This window comes from Phyllostomus hastatus, unplaced genomic scaffold (assembly GCF_019186645.2).
Source record: "Phyllostomus hastatus isolate PE091 unplaced genomic scaffold, TTU_PhHast_1.1 phas_scaffold_12, whole genome shotgun sequence".
NCBI lineage: Eukaryota > Metazoa > Chordata > Mammalia > Chiroptera > Phyllostomidae > Phyllostomus > Phyllostomus hastatus.
In genome coordinates, this window is record NW_025334007.1 from 18,837,066 (window position 1) to 18,854,896 (window position 17,831).

At 39.9% G+C, this 17,831-nt stretch overlaps 1 protein-coding gene across 3 annotated transcripts in view; it reads left to right on the plus strand.

The window, feature by feature from the left end:
- MID1 (midline 1) overlaps positions 1–17,831 on the plus strand; it is a 395,135-nt gene that overhangs the window by 221,228 nt on the left and 156,076 nt on the right. The gene's annotated exons all lie outside the window — the stretch shown is intronic.

The following is a 17,831-nucleotide window of genomic DNA, read 5'->3' on the forward strand; positions in this document are numbered from 1 at the left end:
AAATTTACAGAAAAATTACAGAGATAGTACAAAGAGTTCCCACATATCCTTCATCCAGTTCCCCTAACGTTAACATCTTACATTACCATGGTACACATGTCGAGACTAAGAAATTATCATTGGTACATTCCTATTAAGTCTTTGTACTTTTAATTTATTCGATATTTTATTTATTTATTTTTAGAGAGTGGGGAAAGGAGGGAGAAAGAGAAAGAAATGTGTCATAGAGAAACATCAATGTGTGGTCACCTCTTGCACACCACCCACTGAGGGCCCAGCCCACAACCCAGCACTTAATCCACTGAGCCACACTGGCTGGGGCTAAGAACTTGTACTTTTAAATATATGCTCTATTTTTAGGCATTAATTAGGTGTCCAGATCATTCAAACATTGATATTTGATTGAACTGGGCTACTTGTGAATGAGCAATAAATAGGATTTGTGATTTCAACATTGTACACATAGAAGTTACCAGGGGTCTCTCGTCACGTTGTTGTGGTCCTATGAGAATTGCATGGCTTCTAGCTGCCCTGGGAAAATGCTGGTTAATTACTAAAGTAAGTAAAACTGACCCCTATTGAGACTAATTTTAAAATAAGTTTGAATATTCACTACAATTATGTTTGAAACCTTCAGGTTTTTTCTGAAACTGTAGAATATCTCTTTTTGAACAAAACATTCTAACCTGCTGTGTAAATGTGGTGTGCTCAGAAACGTGATGGCTCAGATGGTAGGACTTTCTGGGACATGATGTTTGACACAGGTGACATTATAAGATTCAAGGCTTTGAAAAGAAGCCCTTGGAAACATCCCAGATGAGATGGCTCAGTAGGGATCCTAGCAGATGGAATTTATGGGCCTCTGTGTGTTAAACTCATGTTTTCCAGCTAGAAAAGCTGTGACAACAAAATACACCCAAATGCATCTAATGGTCAGATTTACACACACACACACACACACACACACACACACACACACACACGTATACACACACAGCTTTTTAAAAACTGAAAATATTTAGATTACTTAAAAATATTCATTGCTGGCCCTGGCTGGAGTAGCTCAGTGGATTGAGCATGGGCTGCGAACCAAAGTGTCGCAGGTTCGATTCCCAGTCAGGGCACATGCCTGGGTTGCAGGCCACATCCCCCAGCAACCACACATTGATGTTTCTCTCTCTCTCTCTCTCTCTCTCTCTCTCCCCTCCCTCCCTCCCTCCCTCCCTCCCTTCTCTCTCTACAAATAAATAAATAAATAAAATCTTTAAAAAATATATTCATTGCTTAAAAATTAAAATGAGACATCCAGTGCCAGCCACTGCTGGTCCATCATTTATTTGAGATAATTGGAAAGTCGGATATAATTTTGTATTTAATATTGTTTGTTTTTTGTTTGCTTATCCTTTGTTTTTATTTTATTTTCAGTTAAATGTATCGAGGTGGCATTGGTTAATAAGATTAGATAGGTTTCAAGTGCACATTTGTATGACACATGATCTGTATCTGCATTGTGTGCTCACCACCCAAGGTCAAATCATCTTCCATCACCATGGATTTGGTCCCCTTTACACTTTATTATCCCCTTCACCCCCTTCCCTCTGGTGACCGCCATACTATTGTCTGTGTCTATGAGTTTTAGTATTACATTCTACATATGAGTGAGATCATATGATTCTTAGCTTTTCCCACTTATTTCACTTAGCATGATATTCTCGAGGTCCGTCCATGTCTCAAATGCAGTATCTCATCTTTTCTTATGGCTGAGTAGTACTCCATAGTATATATGTGCCACATCTTTATCCAGTTCTCTATTGAGGGACACTTTGGCTGTCTCCATGTGTTGGCCACCATGAGTAATGCTGCAGTGAACATATGGGGTTGCATATATCTTTATGAATAAATGTTCTTTTAAAAGACTTTATTTATCTTTAGAGAAGGAAGGGAAGGAGAAAGAGAGAGAGAGAGAGAGAGAGAGAGAGAGAGAGAGAGAGACATCAATGTGCGGTTGCTGGGGGCTGTGGCCTGCAACCCAGGAATGTGCCCTGACTGGGGATCGAACCTAAGACACTTTAGTTTGCAGCCTGCGCTCAATCCACTGACCTATGCCAGGCAGGGCTGCAGCAGATTTCTAATTTCAAAGCACTGTCAGACAATATGCTTGGTATGATTCCAATCTTCTTAGGTTGATTGAGGCTAGTTTTGTGACCCAACATATGATCTATCCTTGGGAATGTTCCATGTGCACTGGAGAAGAATGTATAATCTGATGTTCTGGGATGAAAGGCTCTGGAAATGTAAACTATGTCCATTTGGTCTAATATGTCATTTAAAGCTGCTATTTCTTTATTGACTTTCTGTTTCAATGTTCTTTCTGGAGCTGTCAATGGAGTATTTAGGTCCCCTGCTATGACTGTGTTTTTGTCAGTTTCTCCCTTTAATTCTGTTGTTAGTAGTTACTTTATATATTTCAGTGCTCCCTCACCAGGTGTATATATATTGAGAGGTGTTATCTCTTCTTCATGCAGTGCCCCCTTTATTATTATGAAATGTCCATTTTTGTTTCTTGTTACTTTGATATCTTGAAATCTGTTTTGTCAGATATAAGTGTGGCTACACCTGCTTCTTTGTGGATGCTATTTGCTTGAAGAATCATCCTGCACTCTTTCACCTTGAGCCCATTTTTGTCTTTGCAGCTTAGATGTGTATCTTGAAGGCAGGAAACGGTTGGATTTTGTTTTTTGATCCAATCTGCTACTCTGTGCCTTTTTACTGGTGAATTCAGTCCATTTTCATTTAGGGTCATTATTGATATATGAGAATTTCCTACAGCCTTTTTATCTTTTATGTTCTGGTAGCTTTATGCCTCCATTGGTTCTTTTCCTTTGTGATTCTGTCTGTTGTTTTTGTTTGGTGGTATTTCACACCTCTTTATTCTGTTTCCTCTTTTTTAATTATCTGTCTCAGTTTGGGGTTTATTCTGTGTCATTAACACTAGGCTTGTGTAAAAGAAAGTTTCATACATATATATACAGTAGTCTTTTTTCTTTTGAATGCATCTGATCTTCATCCTGCTTTGCAAATTCGGACCATACCTCATTTGCCTTTTATATTTCTGTTGTGACAAATTGTCCCTGTTTATGCTGTAAGTTTGTTGGTAATCTTCTTACTCATAGTTTGTGACCTTCTGTTCTTTGTTTCAAGTACAGTAATCCCTTTGAGTATTTCCTGCAATGGAGGTTTTACTGGTGATAAATTCCTTCAGTTTCTGTACGTCTGGAAAAGTATTTCTTTTTTATATCTAAAGGATAACTTTGCTGGGTATATTTTTCTTGGCTTTCTTAAAATTTTCTATAAATTTCTCTCTTTCAGTAGTTTGAATATTTGGTTCCACTCTCTTCTACCCTGTAGAGTTTCTGCTGAGAAGTCCAATGATGACCTAATGGGCTTTCCCTTGAGAATTCTTTCTTTGTCATTAATTTCTGACAGCTTTAACACGATGCGCCTTGCAGAAGGTATTTTTGGATTGAGGTTATTAGGTGTTCTGTTTCCTTTGTAGATTCAAGGATATAGCTTTATCCATAGGTTTGGGAAGTTCTCATCAACTATCTGTGTGAATAGGTTCTCCATTCCTTTTTCCCTTTGTTCTTATTCTGCTATGCTCAGTATTTTTATATTGCTCTTTCTGATGGGGTCAGATAGTTCTCATAGAGTTCTTTCATTTTTTTAATGCTCAAGTCTCTCTCTTCTTACTTCTGAGTCATTTCAAGATTTCTGTTTTTTAAAGTAATTTTTATTGATTATGCTATTACAGTTTTCCCAATTTTCCTCCTTTATCCTCCCTCTGCCATACCCCCCAACCCTCCAGCATCCCCCCCCACCATTAGTTCATGTTCATGGGTTGTACATATAAGTTCTTTGAGTCCTCTGTTTCCCATACCATTTTATCTCTCCCCATCTATTTTATGCCTACTAATTATGCTTCTTCTTCCCTGTACCTTTTCCTCCCACTCCTCCTTTCTCCCTCCCCACTGAAATCACTCCATGTGATGTCCACTTCTCTGATTCTTTTCCTGTTCTAGTTGTTTGCTTAGTTTGTATTTTCATTGTTTTTCTTTTCTTTTAGGTTCATTTGTTGATAGTTGTGAGTTTGTTGTCATTTTACTGTTCATATTTTTTATCTTCTTTTTTCTTAGATAAGTCCCTTTAATGTTTCATATAGTAAGGTATTGTTGATGATGAACTCCTTTAACTTGACCTTATGTGGGAAGCACTTTATCTACCCTTCCATTCTAAATGAAAGCTTTGCTGCATAGAGTCATCTTGAATGTAGGTCCTTGCCTTTCATGACTTGAAATACTTCTTTCCAGCCCCTTCTTACCTGCAAGGTTTCTTTTGAGAAATCAGCTGACAGTCTATGTGCACTCCTTTGTAACTGTGGGTAGCTGTCTCCTTTTCTCTTGCTGCTTTTAGGATTATCTCTTTATCTTTGATCTTGGGTAACTTAATGATGATGTACCTTGGTGTATTCCTCTTTGGGTCCAACTTCTTTAGGACTCCTGGACTTCCAGGAAGTCTATTTCCTTTGCCAGATGGGGGAAGGTTTCCTTCATTATTTGTTCAAATAAGTTTTCAATTTCTTGCTGTTTTTTTTCTCCTTCTGGCACCCTTATAATTCGGATATTGGAACATTTCAGGTTGTCCCAGAGATTTGTAAGTCTCTCTTTACTTTTTTGAATTCTTGTTTCTTCATTCTGTTCCAGTTGGATGTTTATTTTTTCCTTTTGTTCCAAATTGTTGCTTTGAGTCCTGGTTTCCTTCCTGTCACTGTTGGTTCCCTGAACATTTTGCTTTATTTCATTTTGGGAATCTTTCATTTTTTTTTTTCATTTTTCAATCAAGCTCAATCAGATCTGTGAGCATTTTGATTACCAGGGCTTTAAATTCTCCATCAGATAGGTTGGCTAGCTCCTCATCACTTAGCTCTCTTTCTGAGGTTTTGCTCTGTTCTATCATTTGCGCATATTTCTTTGTCTTGGCTCACCTGATAAGTTGTAAGGGGGCGGGACCTTAGGTATTCACCTGGGCCAGGCAACCTTCTTTGCTGTGCTGTGGGGAAGGGACCAGAGAGGGAACAATGCAGTTCATCTGCTCGTCTCTAGCGCACTTTCCAATGTTTAAGACTAGGATGGCAACCACCATAGTCCACAGTCAACTCTGAGTCTCAGTTTCCCCTTAAGTCAGCCCCTCCCACACAGCCCACTGCCTTGCCACAGCCAGCCCTGCCTGCCAGGTCTGCTGCCTCACCTCAGTTTTTCTGAGCCGGCCCGTGCTGTCCACCGCCTCACTAGTCTGGTTGTCCTGGTTGATTTCTTCTTTAATTCTTTGGTTATCAGAGTTCCATGCAGTGTGATTTTCTGGTGCTTCTGGTGGTTTATTGATTTTAAATTGGTTGTCATCCTCCTTTTGGTTGTGTGAGGAAGTGAAGGGTTTCTACCTACGCCTCCATCTTGGCCTGAACCCCCTCAAGATCTCTACTTTTCATTAAATATTTTATTGTTGTTCTGTTACAGTTGTCCCCATTTTCCCCCCTTTGCCCTCCTCTGCCCAGCCCACGCCATAATTCCCACAGTCATTCCCCATCCTGTTGTCCATGTCCATGGCATTTCTAAATTTCTGTCTTTGATATCACTAATTCTTTCTTCCATCTGGTCTGCTCTATTTCCTAAGCTTGCTAGTTCATTCTTGATCTCTTATTGATATGTGAAGTTCTTCATCTCCAGAATTTCTATTTGGTTCTTTTTTAAAGCTTCAATCTCTGGCAAAGTAGTCATGTCATTTGTTGATTTGGTTTCTGAGTTCATTAAACTGTCTGTCTGTGTTTTGTTGCATCTCATTGAATTTTCAAAACCGCAATCTTGAATTCTCTGTCATTGAAGTAACATATTTCCATGTCTTCAGGTTTATATTCTGGAAATTTTTTGTCTCTCTGAGCTGCCTCATTACTTTGGTTAGGAAGTCCCAACCAGAACCTGATTCCTCCCATTCCTGGGCTGAGCACTTGCTGAACACTTGTCTGTGGGTCAGCTCAACCTTTCTCTCTTCTCGCCTTCCCAGTTTGCTCCCACTTGGCCACTTCTAGATGTTTCAATGCATGGATGTCTCAGAATGTTTGTGCATTGAGCAGGGGAATCCTTTGTTGAATTATAGTTGTTCAAATCATTGAAACTTAAAGGAGAGGAACCAAGGGAATCTTTCATGCTGTCATTCCTCTGACATCACTCCTCTGTACCAAGCTCATATCTAACACTGTTTAATGACTGGGCAAACACAAGAAAAACTCTACCTGTTGTCAGAATAGCCCAATGTATTAGCATCACATCTCCACATCATCTGTGATAGTCTTTGAGATTTATGAATTGATTTCAATTTCAACCAAGTCAATTCTGGGCTACTGCCTTGAAGTTATTTAAATAGTAACTTCCATTTGCACAAAATCTTAAGGATACCAGTAAGATGGCCTCTGACTTCTTGAGCTTTTGACATTCAACCACCAGAGGCTGCTCTGAGACCATTATCCTCATTTCACTCTGGGTCCAGTCCCAATGGGGAAACCTGTAAGGACTGATTTGGCTTCTGTTGCTTTGAATTGTCCTTGCTCAGTGCAGTTCCCTGGTGGTCTGTTGTTGGAGTATATGATTAATTAGAGCCAAGAGGAGGTGCCGAAAGAAGGCAAAAACTACACATTACTGTTTTGCCCTCCTCTTTATTTTTAAACACTTAATCTTGTTTTATTTCTTTTAAGTAAAAGAGAATTGGGCAAGTCTTTCCTACTGGCATTTGATAACTTTTAATCATTTTTTCCCTGCTACCATGTTTTCAAGAAGATTTCTGAACATTTTTAAAAAACCTTTATTCAATAATATTTACTTCTATATGGTGTCTATTCTTGTACATTTTACCAGGATTTTATAGTTGCTTCCATGCTGTTCCCTCTGTTTTATTTTTTGAAGTTGTTGTCTTTCTCCTTTAAGTCTTTATCTAACAAAACAAACCAAAACTTAAATAGAGTATCTGTAGTTAAGTAAGAAGGATTAAAAATGGTTTTGGTGCCTGTAATGTATTTTGTATTTAATCTTGGACAACTAAGCAGAGATATAGTTTCTTCACATGATATTGTTTTTAGCCTTTGCATACAAAGGCATGATCTAGGTAGACATTGATTAGCCATTAAAAAAAACAACTGTTTTCGTGTTAATGTTAAATATGCCACCCTAAGCAGTATACTTCCATAAAAATAAGTTACTACATAAAAATGTAAAGTTTAGACCCATGGCAAATACCAAATTAATAGTTTTATAGCAGGCAAAGCCATCACTGTATAGATGATCTGTAAAATTTCAACACTACAATTCCTGGATTCTAGACTTAGTTTCTGCAAAATTCCATATATGATTGGAAAAGGTATAATTTAGGCTGTCTTCTGAAATATGCCTCATTTTCTATACATTACAGGAAAAAAATCAATTGAACTTGAAGGAAAGTGAATACCTATTTCGTTAATTTTATTTATAGTAAAACATAAAAATTTCAAGATTTCTTTTGCTCTGAAATGAAATTCTTGAGATGCCATGAAATACTCTTAAATGTTTGGTGATGTTATGTTATATTTATAGAATGGAACAATCCTTAGAAGTGTTGGAAATGTTTGATATTTTACCTTCAGTGTAATCACAATGATAGAACTTCTTACCCTAATAAATTCATGACTAAAGTAGGATACAAGGTCGCTTGTATTTTCAGGCAGAATAATGGCAGCCATGTATATAAATTGGATATAAGTTTCACTAGATGCTTTGTTAAATATGGAATGCCTGTGAAAGTGCCAGATTTCTTCTCTGTGGCAGCTTCTGCTTTTTAACTTGCCCCAACTAAGGAAAGAACCAGAAGTCACTTGCCCATGAGTAATACCTTATTAAACCATCATATTTTCATGTGGTATATTCTTCTCCCGATTTGCATGCCTGACAGTTGACTTCCTAAATATTACATTTGCGCTGAGCCAAAAAAAAAAAAAAAGACCCACTGAAGTAACATTAGGTCAGCTTTGTGGGCTGCATTAGCGGCCTGTCTGAACAAAGACGAGGGACTCGGGCACAGAAACTCATCACGTGGCCTGGCCCTGAGAGCTTTGCAGATGCATCGCATGACTCATGGTTAAACATGCCGAGAACAGACAAATTCCAGGCAAGTGAAGCACCCGCTGATCCAACTACAGTTAGGTAAGTTGCATGATATTTATCTTACTTGCTTTTCCTTGAGGAACTGCCGCACAATTGCCAGCCACTCCTGAACACCACATGCCAAAAGCACAGAGCAACTGTATTCAGATAAAACTGTTAGCATTAAAGACAGGCACTTGAATTAGTATAACCCTCAGGCCAGTTACACTTCACTAAATTGCATAGGCTTTTAAATACCTCCACTTATTTTTTTTAAATGTATCCATAGCAACCTCTTTGTCAAGGGAATAGTTACCTGAAAGGATACACATCTTTTCAAAGAAACAGGGAGACATAAAACCATATTAGTTAACCGTGGATGATATTACTTGGGTTAAAATTTAATTAGGGGCACTATTCAGGAATCAATGGGACTTTGAAGAAATCTTTAGCATGTTTCTTCCCAGTAGAATGTGTTTTCATGGCTTCTTTATCACCAAAAGGTTTTTATGTATAAGACTTTTATTAAAATACCATGCAATAACTTTGGGCTCCAGATATTTCAGAATAAATAACAGCCCTCCTCTTTTTCCTGCCCATAGCATGCTTACCATTTCCTTTTTTTTTATTTTATTTATTTATTTATTTATTTATTTATTTATTTATTTATTTATTTATTTATTTATTTAGAGAGGGAAGGGAGAGAGAGAGAGAAACATCCATGTACGGTTGCTGGGGGTCATGGCCTGCAACCCAGGCATGTGCCCTGACTGGGAATTGAACCTGCGACACTTTGGTTCGCAGCCCATGCTCAATCCACTGAGCTATGCCAGCCAGGGCGCATGCCTACCTTTTTCTTAGAAAGCTCCTTTGCATAGCGTACACCATGGTTATCATCCTGAGACTTTTGCTGCACATGAATCTTTGGTTCGTGAATATTTGTTATCAGGCAGAACACGGGATCATGGAAAAGTCCACAGCCCTTCTCTTGTGAGGTAACCTGATTTAACTCATCCTGTTTCCAAGACGCTCTCTGTGATGGAGTGACGTTTCATTTGGTCATGTTATATGACATTGGCTGCAGGGAAAAACCAGCCGGGTGAAGTGGCAGGCTTTCTGATACTCTCCAGTGATAAATTGAGGTAAGTTAAAGGAGGACTTCAGAACTGAGGACCCTGCAAATCTCAACTACTCCCATCTCTTGGGTAAGGAGTGTCAGAGAGGAAAATGTTCCTCTGCTCTCTTAGGTTTTCTCACTGGGGTCTGTGAATTAAACTAACGAAAGCCAGAATAACAGGATAAAAGGCACACAATTTAAAAAAAATATTTACATGCACAGGAGATCACAGACAAGGAATGAAACTCAAAAAAGCTGTTAGGCTCAAAGACTTATATGCCCTTTTCACAAAGAAAAGAGGATCTGGGCTTCATGGGGGGACAAAATGACAGGAAGTGACCAGGAGGTAGATACGTGGTTAGAAGATAATAGAAGATAAGGGCTATTTTGGTAAGATCTGTCTGTGCATACTCGTCTTGGCACTGACACTCCATCTTCGATGATAGAGTCAGTCTTTTCTCTGTGGTATGGGGGGCTCCTTCCTCAAAGGGAAATCTATGCCCTGATTTTAGGCAGATAACAGGAGGGCAGAGAACTCTTCTTGCATTTGTCGGTCCTCAGTTGCCTTTTGTGCAAACTAATCCTGAAGCCAAAGTGGCACGTTTTGGGGTGGCATATTCTGAGCCTCTTCAGGAGGTAAACATATCGAACTTGAAGTTCATATTGGCTAGTGTTAGTCAGGGCTGGCTTCATAGGCAAGCATGCAGACACACAAGGCCCCAAGTTTGGGTTAATGATTGGCTGAGTGGGTGCGGCTGCCTTCCAATAAAACGTTGTTTATGGACATGGAAATTTTAATTTCACACACCTTGTACATGATATGAAATAGAATTCTTTTGATTTTTTCCAACCATTTCAAAAATGTTGAGTGATTCTCAGCTGGTGACCACACAGTAACAGGTGGTGGGCAGAATTTGGCGTAAGAGCCCGAGTTTGCAGGCCCCTGATCTAGAGAGGTGGTTCCTAAACCAGCATCATCATCCGCACCTGGGAGCTTGTCAGAAACGCACATTTCCAGGCCCTACCCTAGACCAGCTGAATCAGAAACTGTGTGGTGGGGCCCAGTAATTGTGTTCTAACAAGTCCTCCAGTGGATTCTGACGCTTGCTAAATGTGTGAACCGCTGACCTAGTCTGACCTGTGATTCTCGATCTCGGCTGCTCATTCTAAGTCCTTAGTGGAGGTTTTTAAAAATCTCCCCACCAAAGCCCAGCCCAGATCAATGAAACCAGAGTGTCTGTGGGTGGCAGCAAGACACCAGTACGTTTTAAATCTCTTCCAAGTGATTTCAGTGAGCAGACGAGGCCAACCAATGCTTTCACTGTACAAATAAGGAAACTGAAGCTCACGGAGTGTACGCATCTTGCCTGAGACACATAACAATGAAAAACAGGTATGGCGCAGTCCACTTTCACTTCTTCAGATACATGAGCATTAAAATACTACGTTCGATGGTGGAATGTGTTTGCCAGAAGCTTCAGGGGTCCTGTTATCTTTTATGACTAGCCCTGATTCGTTCAAAACACATTGGAAACCTGCCCTAAATAAAACGAAGGCTTGCTTTAGAAACTCGTTGGGCCAGACAACGTGACAATGATTGGAAGGAATAACTGCGCAGAGGCTGAGGACAATCCCATCTGCAAGCACTTTGGGGCTGAGGCGACACCTTCAAGATTGTGGTGGAGGACAAAGCCCGGAGCTACTCACCAGTGTGTCTGAGCAATTGTGTCCTGTTCCATATATGGAACACACCTGGACGTCACAGCCTCAAATGTCATTAATGACACTGGAAAACCAACAGTTACATGCTTATGATGGGTTTTATGACTCCAGGACTCCTGTGCCTTGGGTGCTTTTTAAAGGGAACTTTAAGATGATGAAGGCTTTGTTCTTCTCAGCGAAGGCTTCACCGTATCTGTGCAATCCACGGAAGGGAGAACACGGGCTGTGTACCCAAAATAGAGCTGGGAGAGTGAGGCATGGAGAGAGACTGAGTCATGTGATCATTACAAGTGGAGTTGTACAAATATACAACCAACCATTGGATGTCTTTATTGTTCTAATACTTGCCTGATCATAGCACAGGTTACAATTTTGGATCATTGACTGTGTACTGTGTTCTCATAGTTCTGTGTTTAAGAGCGTGTTTTCAGGAGCCAGTCAGCCTGAGTGCATAAACCAAGATCTGTAACCCCCTGGCTTAATGAACTTGGCAAGTCACTTTGCCTCAGTTTTCTCTCCTAGAAAATGGAGATAATAGCCCTGGCTGGTGTAGCTCAGTGGGCTGAGCGCGGGCTGCAAACCAAAGTGTCACAGGTTCGATTCCCAGTCAGGGCACGTGCCTGGGTTGCAGGCCATGACCCCCAGCAACCGCACATGGATGTTGCTCCCTCTCTCTCTTTCTCCCTCCCTTCCCTCTCTAAAAATAAATAAATAAAATCTTTAAAAAATTAAAAAAAGAAAATGGAGATAATAATAGTACCTATTTCCATAGGAGTAAAGGAGAATTAAACGTGCTCACAAGTGTCTGGCACCTAGTAAGTACTCAGTAAATGTTAAATAATACTGTTAAACAAAAATGGGACTTTTCCAAATTTCAAAAAATATAATGATATTGTGAAACAAATCACCAGGGTCAAATCACAATAACTTTGATGGAGAATAAGGAGATGGGTCATATTCATCCAGTTAAATGACCAAGATGATACTTGGACTGGGGCTGTTTTTGGAATCGGTGCTCCTAGCCACAGTGCTATACTGCATTAATCGGAATCAATAAACCATAGGCAATGCTTTGTTTTCATGTATAGTATAAACTTTGGGGGTTGTTTCACATATCCCTGGACCCTCTTTTTATCTGGATGATTTTACGATGTCTCCAACTCCTCTTCTCACAGGAGATTGAAGAAGGGGGGAGAGGGGGTGGCCTTTCCTCCTGACAGCTCTCCCTGCAGTTGTCTTCGTCTCAGGAGATGGCGACTCCAGTTGTTTCAGCTGTTCCAGCAAAGAACTGGAAAGTCATCCTAGTCTCCTCACTTTATCTGACACATTCACTCCATCAGCAAGTCACTTTGGCTGGACCGTCACAAAATATCCAGAATCCACCCACATCTCCCCACCTCCACTGCCACGCCTATCCCAATCCACCGTATATTAATTAACCATACAGGTGTGGGCATATTTCTGGGCTCTCGATTCTGTTCCATTGACCTATATGTCTGTTTTTATGCTGGTACTGTGAGGTTTTGATGACTATAAGCTTGTACTATACCTTGATATCAGGTAGCGTGATACCTCCAACTTTGTTCTTCTTTCTTAAGATTGCTGTGGCTCTTTGATGTCTTTTGTGGTTTCTTATATAAATAAGGATTAATTTAGGATTATTTCTTCTAGTTCTGTGGAAAATACCATTGGCATTTTGATAGGCATTGCATTGATAGTATGGACATTTAATGATGTTGATTCTTCCTATTCATGAGTATGGTTTATGCTTCCACTTGTATATTCTTTAATTTCTTTCTTCAATGTCTTATAATTGTTCATATACATGTTTTTTACCTTCTCAGTTAAATTTAAACCCTAGGTATTTTTTTCAATGCAACTATAAATTGTATTATATGGAATTCTCAGTTTTAAATGACCTTATCTCAGTTTTTATACCTCCAACCTTCCAGTGTTGCAGTTAAGAAGCAATAATCAATCTATTATTTACAAAGAAAAGAGTCTCCTACTAACAGGTTTTTAAATGATTATTAATTTCTACAATTTAGTAAACATTCATTAAGCCATATACTCTTGCTATTATAGGGATATACAGTAGTCCCTTGACTAGGCTATTATACCCAGTTACTCAATCAAACTTTAATTTGAGTGTTACTGTGAAGACACTTTGTAGACCTAGTTAACATGTATAATCAATTGACTTTAAGTAAAGGAGATTATCTCAGATAATGTGGTTGGGCCTCACCCAGATAGCTGAAGGCCTTAGTCAAACTGAGGTTTCCCCGAAGAAGAAATTTTGCCACAAAACTACATGATGAGCTCCTGCCAGTCTGCCCTATGGATGCCAGACTTACTAGTCCTCACAGTCACATAAGCCAAGTCCTTAAAATAAATCTCAGTATACGTTATATATTCTTCTGATTCTATTTCTCTGAAGAATCCTGACTAATACGGCCTCAATGACCTAAGTATCTAGGAAAGGCGTTAATAACACAGGGAAAAATTAAATTATTATAATGATTTTCCTCTTACAAATTTAAGCACAAAATTATGATAAAAATAGATGATTCAGAAATTGAAGAATTAATCTTGGGAAGTAGGGTATTGTATTGACATGAAGCCATATGTAACTGATAAATAAAAACTAGAACATTTCAAAGTATTTCACCTCTAAAAGCATACAATGTGTAATAGCAAGCTTTGATTACAATTTAAAATAATGTGACTTATTTTAATTTCTTAATTTTCAAGTGAGGAAACATCAAGCTCCATTTATTTAAAACCTCAGTTGGTGACCAGTTAGTCAGTTCTGTCCTGTCTGAAAGTTTGCTCTTAGGGTGTGTTCTCCTAAAGGAGTCCTCACAGTGTGGCTATTTGTCCTGTATTTGTATTCACAGATCTGTTCCCTTCTTTTCTGCCATCCAAAACATTCACACAGCAAGCAAGAGTTACAAAAAAACTTTCCCATCTATGAGTTTGTTTGTCTTGGTCCCAGTGGGATGCCACAACGAAGTACCATAGACTGGGTGGCTTATCAGCAGCAGAATTTTATTTCTCACAGTTCTGGCAGCTGAGGGGTTCCAAAGTCAAGGGTCCAATAGATTTACTGTGTCGTGAGAGTCCACTTCCAGCTTCAGATGGAAGCGGTGTCCTCGCATGGTAGAAGGGAAAAGAGAGCTCTTGTGGGGTCTCTTCCAAGGGCACTAATCCCAATCGTGAGGGCTCCACCCTCATGACCCAAGCACCTCCCAAAGACACTACCTTTTCCAAATTCCATCCCATTGGGTGTTAGGATTTCAACATATGAATTTGGTGGAGGAGGGGACACTAACATTCAGTCCATAATGTGCCCAGCTGTCCACTGAAAGGTCTTGGGCTTAAAGGTGCCGATTAGTTTATCTGTAGTCCATCAGCTAATTTACCAGCCACCTGTACACTGAAAATGAACCCCAAATTGCATTTGCCACCTCTGCTTCTGGTATGCCACATTCCTTTCATTAACCAACTTAAAAAAAAAATAACTTCATGAGTGCTTGTACTCAGTGAATAGAAACTTGTTCCTTTTTTGTGACATCCTGTAAGAACTATAGGTGGGGATTTTTTTTTTTCTAAGCAGGGACTTGTGTTGTTGCCAACTTCAATTACCCTCACTAATGATTTCCAATACAATATTTCTCAAATTTTTCTCTGCTGCCCTAAGTATAAAACAACTGGGTGTCTGGAACTTCTGAAAAGGAATAAACACCCTTTCCATAGCCCCCAAAGACCACACACCTGCATCACACACACTGTTCAGGTGGCTGAATAGGAAACTTCATTGATGATGATGATGTATTGTGACACATATTTCAGTCAACTGTATGAAGTTACTGATATCATCTTTGTATGTATACAAACACTAATCCCATATATGTTGATCTATTAGAACACTGAAAGAGATGGCACAGGTACTGCTAGTTGTCTTCTAAGGTACCATACCAATGTCCACCCATAACCGGTAGAACCTGGGAAGGACCACCTGGCCAGGGACCTATTACATTTGTTGTGGAGGTCTATTTGTAACCAGATCTGCACATAACAACACAGAGGAATCATCTAGGCTGCTTTCTTTTTACAGATGTGTCAAGACTACAATATCCCTTTGGCTGACATTTACAAATGCTGTTAATCACGAGACTGAGCAACAGAACACCCCTTCCTTTGATGAATTTGCTTGCTCTGTTTCCAATATGTGGATCTAATCCTCACTTAATGAACAACCCCCCAAGGACCATTTATTTCATTAGAAATATTTTTAAATTATATTTATTTGTAAATGAAAAATACTTTACTTACACTGTTCGCTTTTCTTAGGCATTTACTGAATCATTTCCAGATACAGCATATTTTACGATAAAAAGCAGAGTACTTCTAATCCTAAATTCTAAGTTGGATTCCTGGTACAGCAATTTATAGTAATAAAATGTTGGGTTATCTGCTTTGCCTAAATGATCCAAAATCTGTTCATTTTAGCCTGCAATTTTAATGCCTACTTTTTGGTATTTTGGTGGAGATGAAAAGGCGCACGTTTGCGAAGTGCCTGGAAAAAAGGCTTAGTTCATAGTAGGTACTCATAAGTGGTATTTGTTCATAACATTACGGTCCCTATGTATTATGAGAAGATGGTAGAGAAACCATCATCAGTTACTACCTCTTACCAGAGTAGATGCTCTTTCGTATACCTGTTAGAGATCATCATATATGTTTGTCCCAGGGAGCTTATAACCTATAGCTGATAAGATGTATAATATAGACACAAAAGTATATGGCACCTTCATATAAAAATATAACAAATATACTGTCTCACAAGCACATGCAGGAAAAACTGAGGTTCTATTTTAGGAGACTGGTCTGTTCTCTTCTACTCTGACCTGGATATGGCTCACCTGTGGGAGTGTTAGGATACAAGATAGCAGTATGCTTATTGTCTTCGTAAGTACAGAATAGATGTACTAAATTATGGTAAGAAAGGTAACCTTAGTAGTTTAATTTTCCAAGAAATTCTCTTCCCTTTTTAAATGTGGTAGTGGCAGCAGTCTGATTGGTGTTCATGTCTCAGAGAAGCTACACATTGCATTTCATTTTCTTATCACACATGTTCGTCAACCAACTACATTGGAGGTCCAGTGTAAGTGGCTGGGGTTACTAAGACGAAGGACACCTTTCTTACCCTTGAGAGTTTTACAGATTGGTAGGAGAAACAGACTCCAGGATGTAATATTACAGGGCAGCATAGCAATAAAACAGCAGAGGTGTATCATGGTTTGCTCACGCTGGTGCTTACCGTCTCCTGACTCAGCACAGCTTTTCCCAACTCGGCTCAGTGTCCTCACTGAGGGAGAGGAGGCAGCGTTGACACCACGGACATTGGCAAAAGCTACAACAAATTTTGGCTTTTCTTTTTCTTGAGAGGTAGTTGTTAATCATTCACCAGCCATACCACTGAGTGTCTACAAACTGCTTTATGGGCATAGAGTACAGAAAAGATTAATTTGTCCTGGGGCACTTGGGGAAACCACAAGAGTGGTAACATTTGACCTTGTGGGATGGTGGTGCAGTGGGCCAAAGGAGAAGAAAAATGGGGGAACCTTTGAAAGGGCACAGTGACTGCAGGCAGCGATCCCAGCTCGTTTACCTTGGACGTGATGACAGCAGAAGGCAAATGCAGTCGCAAGAAGCTTCCACTGATAAGGTGATAAATAGATGTGCCTTGGGACTTAACTCCAGCGATGTTTTATAGCCGCAGCTCTGGGTAGCTAGCTCTCTGTGCCCTGGGAGGTGCAGTATATCTCAAAGTGGACCAGAGTCCTTTGGCAGTGGGATAAAATGCTGATTCCCAGACTCTTCCTCAGACCTACTGACCAGATTCCCTTGGAGCAGTAGTAGGGGTCTAGGGAATTTCATTTGTAACCATCTCCCAGAAGTTTCCTTGAGTATTCAAGTTTGACAACCAGCATCTCAAAGCCGGTACATCAGCGGTTCTCAATGGGGTGCTATTTTGCCCCCCAGGGAACACTGGATCGATTATTATTGATCGCCATGACTGTGGTAGCACTACTGGCTCTAGTGGGGCCAAGGCCAAGGCCGCTGAGCACCCCACAATGCACACAATGCACAGCATAGCCGCTTTCACAGAGAATGACCCGACCCCAAAAGGCAGTACTGCCGAGGTGGAGAAGCTGATCTAGGTCAGAAGGAAGAGCTCCGAAGTGCATACCAGAAGAGGATAGAAGTCAGCTTGTGCCCCCAAGTGGATCTGAGTCTCCTAAAGTGGGGCCTGAGAGGAGGCTATTGACCTCCACACCCAGATACTGGGCTGCCAGATTTTCATAGACCCGGGCACAGCTCACATCTATTGAACCCAAGCAGATGACGCTCCTGAAGCTGCCAATTCAGTAGTTGCTGAGTTGTTGTTTTTTTCTCGCTGTTTCCAAAAATCTAAGAGTAATTCACAACATTTTGGCCACTTCTTTGGGAGCAAAACCTGCCACTGGTGCTACACCAAGTAGTCTGTGCTCTGCTTGCACTTTTTTGAAATCAGAAAGGCAGATTTGCATTGAAAGGTTGGTTGGCTAAGAATTGATTTGGGTTACTGCTTATGGGAATTAAAAAAGCAAGCTTCGGAAATTCTTTTTAAGTCTGGGTTTAAGTTTCTAAAAAGCTAGCTTTCCTCCCATTCTCTTTGAGATGATGCTAATAAATTGCCCAGATCAAACCTGTAGATGAGGTGAACC